This window comes from Tiliqua scincoides, chromosome 1 (genome assembly GCF_035046505.1).
Source record: "Tiliqua scincoides isolate rTilSci1 chromosome 1, rTilSci1.hap2, whole genome shotgun sequence".
NCBI lineage: Eukaryota > Metazoa > Chordata > Lepidosauria > Squamata > Scincidae > Tiliqua > Tiliqua scincoides.
Genome location: NC_089821.1, coordinates 252,277,033 through 252,290,038, shown reverse-complemented (window position 1 = coordinate 252,290,038; position 13,006 = coordinate 252,277,033).

Genomic DNA, 13,006 nt, shown 5'->3' with positions numbered 1-13,006 from the left:
TGTGCCTCCTCTGGAGGAAGCTGGGCTCAGAGGAGCACCAGCCTGCGGAGGCTGATGTAAGCCTCTGCACCAGCTTCCTCTCTGAGGTTTGCATCAACCCGGCTGGGCCAACACAAGTGTCTGAGGTGGGCAGGGAGGAGGAGGGAGGCATTCCTGTGGGGGGGGAGGATGGGCAGTGGGTGGCCCTGGGTGGGCGGGGATTGGAATGCGTGGGAGTGGGTGGGCAGGGAGTGGAAGGCGGGGCTGGGATCCAGCACTTATGCTGGATCCCAACCCCTGTTCCAGGGGAGAACAGAGCGACTTGAAGCCGCTCTGCTCTCATCTGACTTGCGCCACCTCAAGAGGTGGTTCAAGTCCAAGGAGACCCATAGGAGAAAAGGCACCTTTCCCAGGGATAAGGGGAAAAGTTTCCCCTTGCCCCTGGCTGAGCCGCTTTTGGCCCCTGTCTTGAGCTGGATACAGCGCATTGGCTTGCCTGTTCCAGCGCGGGGTAGGATTGCGCCCTAAACCACATATATGCATTTACTTATGAGTAGGCAACAGTGCCTCAGCTCTTACTGAAGGTCAGGCAAAGGGGAATGCAAGGCCACCAGAATGGTTTCAATCTGATGAACAAGGCGCTCAACAAATGCTCCAGAAGGCAATCTCTCCCACCACAGTAAAAGGGGAAAAAACGTGATTTGAGTGACTGGTAAAGTGGAACTTTATCTCTAAGTCTTGTAAAGCTAGGCGGGTCCTGATAGAGTGTCATGGTCCTGGTGCAAATACATCTGGGAACCACTGCTTTAAAACACATGAAGGAGTACTCCCTGCTGGCCAATTAAATGGCTTCAGAAGAATGCATTTCAGCATGTGCCCTTCTGTAGTCCTACAACAAATTCTTTAATAGACTTCAGATACAGAGGAGTAATATTGCGTGAGGCCCATTATACTTAGTGAGGTACATTGGACCCTTTCGTTCAGCATAGTCTGCTCTTTTGCATTCATTTCAACTCGGCTTATTCACGGAGCCCTTAACCCTTTCCATTGCAATCACACAAAATGGAACAACCCAAAAGACCCTCTTGATAAGTCCTTTGTGGCCCAAGGGCATCTTGGATAAGCTTCCAGAGGAACAGTCTTTCCTTACAGCAGCAATTTTCAACCTTTTTCATTTCATGGCACACTGATAAGGCACTAAAATTGTCAAGACACACCATCAGCATTTTGACAATTGATAAGGCACACCACACTGTGGGTGGGGGGCTCACATCCCCCAAAGGCCCTACGAATAAATGACGCCCCCCCCAAATCTCCTGCAGCACACCTGCGGACCATTTACAGCACACCAATGTGCTGCAGTTGAAATTTTCTGTCTTACAGAACAATCCTACCTTGCACTGGAACAGGCAGGCCAGGAGGCCTGGGCTGTATCCAGCGCAAGATTGGGGCCAGAAGTGGCTCAGCTGGAGGCAAGGGGAAACTCTTCCCCTTACCCCCGGTTAAGCCACCATGGCCCCAATGGGTCTCCTCAGACTTGCGCCACCTCAGGAGGTGGTATAAGTCCAAGGAGAACGGTGTGGCTTCAAGCCGCTCTGCACTGCTTGAGAACAGAGTTGGGATCCAGCATAACAGCCAGGTCCCAGCCCCACCTCCTGCTCCCCGCCCGCCCACCCCTGGGACCACCCTCTACTTGCCCTCCCCCTGCCTGGAATGCCTCCCTTCTGCCTCCTCCCTCCCCTCCCCAAACCCCTGCGTTGGTCGAGCTCGGCCGACGCAATCCTCCCTCCCCAAGTTGGCGCAGAGGCTTGAAACAACCTCCGCAAGCCAGCGTACATTCCTGTGCTGGCCCAGCCAACTCCCAAGGAGGCGCAAATGTGCTTTATGGCACATTTGCAACCTTCCTGGGCTGGCGCAAGGAACCGGCACTGGCCTAACTCTAGGTTCGGATTGCATCCTTGGGGATTCAACATTTTGACAAGCAAAATGTTTGGACTAGTTTTTCTCAGCTATGTGTATTATGATACATGCAGCCCCTCCTAACTTGCCCTAAGCCCTAAGGATAGGGCAGGGTAGACATTTAAATGCATTCAGTAACAATGCATTCAGTAATAATAAATGCATTCAATAATAACACCACTGTGTGAATAAAACCGAGAGATGTACAGGGTGTGCCTTGCGAAATGCACTTGGCCTTTGGCCTGGTGCCTCATAATTTTCCTGTGGAGATGGTTGCCAGCCTATCTATTTCTGATTAGATCACCTGTCATGTGTTATTCCTTACATAATTGTTTCTATAACCCACCATTATCCTTATGATTGTTCTTGCCCATTATCCACTTAGCCTTGCCTAATGCACGTGCCACAGGGAGAATGAAAAAAGCTGAATCAATGCAGAGCTTTTCATCATTGTAAAGACGAGCGCCAGCCCCAAACACAAACAAACATGCTAGTTAGCATCCTTCCCTCAGCAGGTGAGTGCAAAGAAAGCACATGGCCAGCAGGGTAGATGTGAAGTCACAGGCAATTTATGTCACTTTGGTATAACACACCAGAAGCTACTTCGCTCATGCTCCTTCCATCCAGGACATCTTCCATATTTAGAAAGAAATCCATTACCTTCAAATCTAAAATCCAGAACAGAAAAAATCCCAGGCTATACACACTTTGTATTTATAATCATACCATATTGTTCTGATTAATAACATCATTATATATGATACCCTCCTCAAGGTTTGAAAAAAAGCCCAAATTTAGCTGGATGGTGCTTAGATGGCGCATGACCACCAACAGGCCTGCAGGGAAAAAGAGGTCATTTGGCAGCCTTTGTAATACTGCAACTATCAGAGCATCTTTGTGTCCTAGAGCACTGGGCATATTTGCTCAACCTGCCAATCAAAGGCTGTGATGTCATCTGCGACAGCATCAACCTACTGGTTTGACATCTGCATCTATAGCCAAGCAACAGCCACCCACCCACGTAGTGGCATGGAGGCAAGCCTGAAAAAGTCAAACATGTCCAAGAGACCCACCATAGGCATTTGAACCTGGCTCCCAAGTCACAATCTTTTGAAATCGTCGTTCTACAGAACTCTTAAAGATATCTTGGCTTCTTCACAAAACTACAGTTCCTAAAGTTTCTTGGTGGAACTAAAACTGAGCCAAAGTGCCCTCCGCTCACTTTGCCAACACAGTCACAGTCAGGGGGGACGCTCCTTACAGCAGTTTGAGAGAGACTGTGAACAGGGGCAAAGTTTTTATCCCACTTCGGGGCATTTGCATTTATTTTCCCCGTTGCTGCTTGCCATTTTTTCAATGCTTCTTTCTTTCCTGTCAGACGAGAAGACACACTGATTCCTTCTTCTGACTTCACTCAGATGACATCATCCAGAAGCCAAATCAGAGAGAGGTCAGTGCTTATCCATGATCCTGAAGCCAAATTAGAATGAGGGTAGGAGCAAGAAGCATTGCTTCCTGCTATCACTCTGGTGTCTTCTGAGTAGCCATTAAGGTGCAACACGAATCCTACTTTCTGAACAAGGTTGCCTATCATTCTTCACTTTTCTAATAACATTTCTCGGACAGGGAATTAAAATAAGCACCTTACCGGCAAAAATCCAAGTTTTTTTTCATTCATCCTGGGGCTTGCTTCCCCAAAAATAAATATTATCTTCTATAGAAAATATTTTCTTATGTATAAAATTGCACGGAAATTTTGCAGGGGGATTAAAAAAGATAAGCCTTAAAAATTGAATAAGTGGGGGGGGGGGAAATAAAAGCATGACATCATAGATTAACCCCATATAATTGTATATGTTCATAACTTAAAGAAAGCCTAATGCAATACATAACTTCATTCAACTTGATTTAACTGCTGTCTGGAAAACGCCTATAACATTGCTTTAATATTATGGCCACATTGGATTCCACAGCTATAGACTCTGATGTGTAGATTGCTGTAAGCTGGGGGTGCGTGTGTGTGGAAATGGTACATGTGTGTTCAGAGTGTGTTGTGGAAATGGTACCTGTGTGTTCAAAGTGTGTGCGAGGTGACAGATCACTGCTTGTCTAGTAATCCCAGTTGATAAATGGGTAAAGAGGCACATTTTAGTTGTTGATCTCTTATATTTAGCCTGGGGGGGAACTATCCCTATTCACCCTAACACAGCATGTCACCTATTGTCTGTTTGCTAGTATTGGGTGCCCTTAGAATGTGGAGGGGGGGTGTGTCACAGATGACCTATTGCAGACCTTTGCCTTAGTGATTTTACAATAACAAAATATCCATGCTGAACCTTACTTTGGGATTTTTGTTACAGAATAAGTAAACAGAGTAATATTTCCCTGTGCAATTCCTAATGGAGAACCTAGAGAAGAAACTGGGAGCTCTCTCCTAGTTGAAAGATTTGCCGTTTATTACCTTGTGTCCCTTCTCATCTTTCTGGTTATGTCTTTCTCAACAAACTGCTTCAAAAGAAAGTGGACAGACAGACAGATCTCAGAGGTATGGAATAAGATTATTAGCTGTAATATTTTGCATGTCTGCATTATGTGTGCTTGCATTTAGCAGAACTCTGCCCATTTAGGTCAGGTAAAATCAGGATCTAGGTGTCTTGATGGGATAAGTGATGTTTCAGAAGTGTAATTAGATTAAAACTTACATTTAGTTTATTTCACTCCATAGCCTAACATAAAAAACATACTGAAACCAACAAGGAAATGGAGAACCTGAAAAAGGAGATCTGAAAGGCACCTTTGTGAAAAACAATTGATTTGCTTCATTTCATTGAAATGGCTGGTGCTTTGATGGTTCATATTTACAATAGCTTGTCCTGTTCTTCAGTGGAGTTGATATGTTGAAGTCTTTAGAACCATAAACTTGATCAGAACTTCCTGGGTAATAAACAGCGGATTTAAGATGTTGGCCCCCTCCTCACTATTGCTACTGCAAGCCCAGCTGCGTGCCAATTTGTAGCTAAAGACATCAAGAAATGTGTTCTTCATGCTCAGATGCCCTTGGAAGTTGAAAATAGTTCCTGGAAGCTCAATATGCAAACTGGATTCAGAGCCTGAAAGAATTTAAAGACAGGAAAAAAACCCACCAAAAACACGTTGACCTTCCCTAACAAAGGGCAAAGCTTGGATAAATCCATTATCATTACTGACAATAGAGCTTCATGGAGCTCAGAGTGCAGTGCCTATTCTGTCTCTTTCTCTCCTTTTGTCCAAAATTCAGAGAGCAAAACTGGGAAGGGGGGGACTGCACTGGTTGAAGATTATTTTTCTATGAGAAAATGTTCTCACGCACACACAAATACATTTAATGACCCAGTGAAACAAACCCATAGAAAATGTTTGAAGCCAACACTGTTTTAAAAACAGTCACAATTTTAAAAAATAGGAAAATCTACAACTTCAGCAACACTAAGAAGGAGAAGAAGATAAATTACAAGTGTATGTATTTATTGTCCCGCTTGCTACTCAGTTCTGCAATTAGGGCCCAATCCTATCCAACTTTCTAGCACCGATACAGCCACAGTGCAGCCCCAAGGTAAGGAACCAAGTTCTCTAACCTTAAAGAGGCCTCTGTGACTGCCCCCCCACTGCAGGATGCAGTGCACATCCCATTGGCACACCTACAACAGTGCTCAAAAGTTGGATAGGATTCAACCCGCACCAGGGTGACCAGATACAATGGAGGACAAAGTGCCTATAACCATTGTATAGGAGAGGGGATAGTTTGGCAGGTGTAGCTTTTTAAACACTTCTATGTTGAGCTGCACCTGCCAACATTCCCTCTTCCAAACAGTGGTTAAAGGTATAGGTCAGTGGTTCTCAAACTGGGGCGTTGCGACACTCCAGCCTGAAGCCCTGGGCTCTTCTCCATTACGGGGCAGGGAGGGGGGAAGGCAGAGACACAATGCCCAGCATCGTGCCTCTGATCTGGGCACAGGAGCGTGCTGCCACTCACCACTGCCTGCAGCAGCCTCCCAGGAGTCAGGGGAGCCTGGCGCCAGCTTCAGCAGGGCTCCCCACGCAACCACTTCGTGTTTCTCGATCACAAAACCAGAAGTGGTCACGATCGCCTTCTGGTGGGCTCTGCGCTGCATGGGAAGCTCTGTTGAGGCTAGTGCCAGGCTCCCTGACAGCTGGTAGGCTGCTTCAGGTAGCAGTGAGTGGCAGCGCGCCCCTGAGCCCCGATCAGAGGAGAGATGCTGGTCATCACGTCTCTGCCTTCCCCCCATCCCCGCTGCCTGCAGCCAACACTTAGTGGCCCTCAAATTTTCTGGGAGAGTTCGAGAACCACTGGTATAGCTACATTGTCCTCCACTGTATTTGGTCATCCTGGCCCTCACTCAGAAGGAATTGAGGGTGTCCCCCCCCCCGGGAGGCGGTTGGGGACAGCAGACCCCTGTCCTAGGCCTGAAAGCCTACATGAGGCTGCGTAGATTTGCACCAGCAATTTAGCTGGCACAGATCCAAGTAGCTCCATTCAGCAGGCTGGAGTGCTACATGGGGTAGGGCAAAAATATCACCTTACCCCAAGTAGACTTCCAGCCTACCCCTCACCAGTGCTGGACACAGCATAGACCACTTGCTCTCTGCTACACCAGTGCAGGTTAGAATTGGGCTGCCCCTTATATTTTCCCAAGCCTACTTTATATCATGTTGTCAAACCTGGCTCCATGTGTTGTAATGCACTTCAGAGCCAGCTGTGCAAATGGCTGGAGGCCCCGTGAGTACACCAGCAGTACCCAGGCACCCTGCTGAAGCAGGTAAGGTGACAGTTCAGGGGAGGATCAGGGCAGGGACCAGGCAAAACAGGGGAAGGGAGAGGATTTCTTTGGCCAAGAATTAAACCCCCCCCCCCCCACTTTCCTGGCTCTGACACAGCCAATGAGGCTCCTTGGATGTACTCCAACTTAGCTAATGTAGGTCCAAGGAGATCCATTTGAGGTCCGTGCCATCTGATCGTCCCTTCACCATAGCATACAGTGTGTGTGCTGTTTGGTGGCATTGCAAGCTATGGGCTGGCAAGGGATAGGAGTGGGCCCTAAGGGCTTGCTATGGGATAGGCAAAGTGGAAAAAGATTGCTCCTCAGAATTCTTTTTTAATGTTACCATACACAAGTGAAGCCCTAGCACTATTTATGCAGACTAGAGAATAGGTTCACTAAATATTAAGCTGCAGAAAAGACCCAGACTTCCTCTCTCATCAACCACAGCACAAACTGGCATGAAGTTGGTTTGTGTATTTGTGCAGATACATGTTCATGGAAGACACAAATTAGAGAAGGTTAAGCCCACCAAAATGAACAAAGGACAAGCAAAAACCCTTGTTGAGCTCTAAAATCTCTTCCATCTGGACTCTATAAGGTTCCCCAACAGTCTGTGGTTTAGTGTAAGAGGTTCTATTCCCCTACTGTGTACATTTCCATATGCCACAAAACCCAGCCCTACAGAGGCTCAGCACTGATGCTTTTATGGCTGATTTAATGCCATGCAGAGTAAGCACCAGTATCCGCTTTTGGACAGGTGGCCGAATACAGTTGCAGTTTTAACAGTTCAAGCCCAAACCTTGTCGATACACATGTACATTCCTGGGAACAGCTGTACCAACTACTGTGGCAGCTCACCACAAAGCACAACATTATGCTGCCACTGCAGAGGTTTTACCCTCAAACGGACGGTTTGGAATGAGTCTTTTGGGTTTGGTTGGACAGTCTTTCAGAAGATTCGCCTCTCAGTTTGCCCTCTTCTGTAGGGTTAAGGTTAGATACGGAAAGGCCTCAAAAGCCTTCCTGGCTCAAGGTGTGTATGGTGGGTGCTTACAGGACCTCTGGCAGGCCATCACCCGGTGGGATTATGGCAACTTGTCTCAGACAGCCTGTTTCCTTTTCAGGCAACAAATCCAGAAATAAATGAGAAGGTATACTGAGTGAAAATCTCCCACACATGCAGAACATGCATTTTGCCTGCATGGATTGTCGCAAAAGCGCTAGGAAGCACTTTGCGATAGCGCCTCTAGCTGGCGCTTGCAGGAGACTCCAGCTCAGGGGTGGGGAGGGGATGGATCCAGGTGGGGAAGGGATGAAGTGGGTGAATCGGGCCTGGGAGCGGGGCAGAACTGTATCCTATCTCCCTTCCCAGGCCTGATCCACCAACATGGCTCAACTTGGACTTCCACCAGTGATATTGCTGGCACAGGCCTGAGTTGACCCATAGCGGCTGCTGGGACTTACCCAGGGTCAAGGGGACAAATGTCCCTTTACCCCAAAGAAACTTCCAGCAGATGAAATTCCCCTGTGGGATGCAATGGAGTCTGTGCCATCACTACTGCATCACCATGTGGGAATTTAGTTAGGATTGGGCTATACGGCTTTCTTTGATCAGTGCAAAGTAGATTTACAATACAGCTTGTAAAAAACAAAGAGGGCCCTGATGAGGGTTTTAATCAAAATGTGTCAGGCAGAATAAATTGACAATCTGCACTCATGAGAAATTTACTCCACTGGGTGACAACAAGTAGGGACAATGTGCTTCTGTTCTGTGATTTCTGTTTTTAGCTGTTTGTCAAGTAGTGCTCCAGCACAGTACTCAAGAGCTGGTATGCACTTGACATCTAATTAGAGGCTAAGGAATAGGGTTATTATAACATGGTAGTGACTGGCTCTAGGGAGGAAATGGGAGGTGCTTTTTACTACACCCTTAGCTCCAAGAGTAAACATTATCTATACTATCCATCTGATGCCCATGAATGACCCTTTGTTGCCCTGAGTAGTTTTTGAAAAGTGAAAATTTGAAAAATGAATTTTTCAGATTCAAAAAGTGAAATTTTTAATTGTGAACTACTTTGGGACAGGGAACCATTTTTGTAATATGAGAAATTTGTGGACTTTTCATTAGAAAGCAGGATAGAAATATTTTAAGTAAAGGCAAAGCATCTCAACTGGCACTTTCACTGTCAGGAGTTCTCTTCACAAAGATGGGCTTCCTGCATGAACAGGAGGAGCATTCCACTTACGGAAGATGCCTCTGTGCAAATGGAAAGGATTCTCAAATGGGTAGAATACACCTCCTGTTCACAGAGGAAACATCTGTTCACAGATGAAGATCCTGACAACTGATGCACTAGTCAGGGTGCTACACAAAAAAAATTATTGTTTTTAAAGAGGACAAAGCTAATTTCAGGGTACCACCAAAGGTGAAACTTCTGAGAATTTTCAAAGTAAGTCTTTGAAACTTCTCAACTTTCTATAGGACGTGAAATTTCTCAGGAAAACTTTGCATATCCCTATCATAGATGCATAGAGGTGAACAATATACATCTGCATTAATTAAGCATGTTCTTTTTGTAGAAATAATCCTAGACTCCTGCCAGACTCCTGAGCAGAATCCTAGACTCCTGCCAAAACCTGCCCACAGATTAATCGGGAAGATTACAAATTCCAGTACAGTATAACATTTCTACACTACCTTCACAGAGTCACGTAACTCATAAACTTACATAAATGCATGCTATAGTGGAATGCATGTTCCACTGGCAGCTGCTGAAAAGCAGCCATAAAGCACACTCCAGCAGTGCTCTCAGTAGTGCACTGTTCAAGCGTCAGCAGGAAGGCCAGAGCCTTCCCACCGCTGTCAGCAGCAGGATCGTGCGGTGGGTGGGGGGGGCAAGTGAGGCAGAGCCTCCCCACTGAAGTCCTTTGAAAAGCACCACCGCCGTGTGAGGCACCCAAACATTCACAACCCACGTGCTATGAGCATGGCTTGTGGGTGCTTGGGTGCCTCACACAACTGTGGTGCTTTTCAAAGGACTCCGGTGGGGAGGCTCTGCCTCACCTACCTCATCTGCCCCCCCCCCCACCGCATGTCCCTGGTCAGCAGACACAGAAGGACCCACCAAAGCAAGTAAGATGGTGGGGGAGGTAGGAAGGGAGCAGGGGAGAACAGAACAGGGAGAGAGAGAAGGCGAAACTGGGCAAGGAGGGGGAGGAACAGGAGTGGAAAGGCTGCGACTGATAGCGTGTGCTGGATCCGATCCCTTCTAGCAGCAGTTTTTCCACCCACTTTCTCCAAGGAGGCCCATTGTGGGGCTGAAGGCTTACGAAGAGGAAAAGGAATTTAAATCTTACCTTTCCAAAACTTCCTGCTCAGCCTCCCTCTGCTGGATACAGCAAGGACCTTTGTGGCATGGCTGCACCACTGGGAAGGGGGAGGACAGGACTGAGCTGTAAGACCATGTTCTAACAATGTTGTTTGACAGTCCATCATTATTGACAAAATGTTTCCATTGCAAGAGATTTTAATTGAGATTTTCCCTGGAATTTATTCTAGAGCAACTATAATGGACGTTCATCATAGTTCCAAATTCATCACAGTCAGAAAAAAATAGCCAACTTAAGTAATATGGGGATTGGGGGGGTGGGTGGGAAAGGTTAAAAGTACTGAAAGAATTCAGGACACTCAGATGACTTTGGAAACACAGATCAAAAACAAAGAGACTTGAAATATAATTAACTCCATTACTGCTCAGTCAAATGAAAACATCCCTGACACCCTTCCTTATTTATGACAGCAGCAAATAGCTCTATTCTCTGGCTGGTTATTGCTGTAGGACAGCATTGGCTCTATGGTAGATGAAATAGAAACAAGCCTGCTAATATTTATGTCACTAAGATCAGGTTATAGTTGCAAGATTTATGCAAAAGTTGGAATAAAAAACCCTCCGCAGCTTTTTTATGTCTTCATTCCATAATCCTTTTTCAAGAGTAAACAAAATAGCTTTTGATTCAATTTTGCCCATAACCAGGTGGAATTATAGCAGGTTCTCTCTAGTTGACTGCCACTGCATTTCTATTATAGGAAAATTTGGCCAGCCTCTGCAATCTCCTGTCTCCATCCCTTGTAAAAATGAGTGTCCTCTTTATAGTACAGGGCTACAGATTATTTGGGTGGAAAGAGGGCTTCTATGAACTTCATTTGTACAGTAACACTCGTTAAATGAAACCCCACCTTAGGAAACATTCCTAGACCCAGAATCAAAGATTAACAGTGCAAGCCAATGCACATCTACTTATTCTCAGGAAAGTATGTACAGCAGTGGTTCCCAAACTGTGGGTCCATGGCCCACCAGTGGGTCTCAACCCAATTTTGGGTGGGTCACACAACTGACAATTACTAGACTATGTGCATCAAGGTTAAACAATCTGCTACTTGGGGGGAGCACTATGGGCAAATAACCTTTATAGCCACTGAGACTTGTATGGTTAGTAAAGCTTTTTTTTTTTTTTTTAGGTGGGTCCCGATGCTAAAAAGTTTGGGAACCACTGGTGTATAGGATTGCAACCTAAATGTGCCCTCTTCTTCTATACAGTTTGCTGATCTCATTACACTGAAAGAGGGCCAATCTATCAACGTGTGTAGTGCTAATTTGAACTTCAGATGTGTATATTTAGTTGCAAAATATTCATGTTTGCTGCAGAACTGCAATTGAGAAGCTTGAGGGTCATAGAAAATGGTCCTTAGCCATAGATCACTAGATATGGTGTCCTTGTCCCTAGAAAAGGGTATTCTGAAATCATCATCATCCTCACCCTTATCCTTGTATGCGTCTTTCCATAACAGTATTCCCAAGGCAGAAAATAATAAAAACCAACAAAACTGCAGTATCATAACAAGAAAAGGATTAAAAACAGCATAAGTAGATAATAAATACAGCAGAGAGTAAAAAATCTAGCCATCTGAGAAATTAAAAGCATATTGACACAGAAAAGTTTTTTTATAGTTTTGGGGGAAAAAAACAAAGACAGGGGAGGGAAGGGGAGAGCTTGGGCATAAGCACAGAAAAGGCCATGACCAGTATTCATCGTAAAAACGGATGAATACAATAATTATACTTGCATGTGTAAACTGTGTGTGTGTATCTTTTTAGTCCATTTACTTTGGAGACTCGAAAAGAGAAATGAACCACATCAGTGGTATACAATCATAGTCATAGTCATAGCTCAATAGTTCCCTTATTTGAATACAGAAGATCCCAGATTAATTCATTTCCTGGAATGTTCAGGAGAGCAGAGTTTTGAAAGGTCTCTGCCTTAGATCCTAGAGAGTTACTGCCAGGTGGAAGTGACCTGTTGGATTAGGTGGGCCAATAGTCTGCCTTAATATGACTTATGTTCATAGATTCGAAGTAGAGTTTCACAACATCTAACTCACTAAACAACACACAGCTCACTTGCTATGTCTTATGGCATGCTAGTGACAATAAGTGATAAAAAGGAAGTCAGTGACAGTGGGTCAGTTCAGATAATACCAACCGAGTGGCCCACCCACCAAACAGTCATAAGCAGGGCTCTCATCATCACCCAGCACAATATTCTGCCCCCACATTCTCACATGAGGGTGCAGAATGTCCGAAAACCCCCAAATTGTGCAGTTCCAATTCAGGGGTGATTCAGATATTGTTGCCCCCCACTTGTGTATGTAGGGAAGCAAGATGGGTGCACAGTGGCTTTTGATTGTATAGGTAGGCTGTTTGGGCAGTATAGTCTGAACTGGTCCAGTCTTGGGGGGGTCACAAATTGTGTTGGCTAGCCCAACTGGTGTCTGCTGAAAGCATCTCTGTGGTTTCTTTTTTAAAAAAATCATTGTCCAAGCGAGGGGTATTAATGATCCCTATGTCCTCAAAACAGAAGTTCAAAGCCTTATATGTAGTATCTTCTATCTTCCCTGTAGATCTGAAGAGCCACCATCCCCTTTTCCAAAGGAATTTTAGAGGAATTCTTCCTGTCATCTAGGACTGTCTTATTTTATCCTCACTCAGGGACCCATGAGAAGTGGTATGTCGTGGCATGCCAAGCCAGGTGCAACATCCTGAAGAACTCAAAAGGAACTACTTAGTCCCAGTTAAACTTAGCTTTTTTATGTCTGATTACCCACTTTCAGGCTCCATCCCACTGCTGAAGAATGAGATTCCTTAAAGGGACAACCTCCAAGTATGGAGCTGAGACTCTGCCACTTGTCA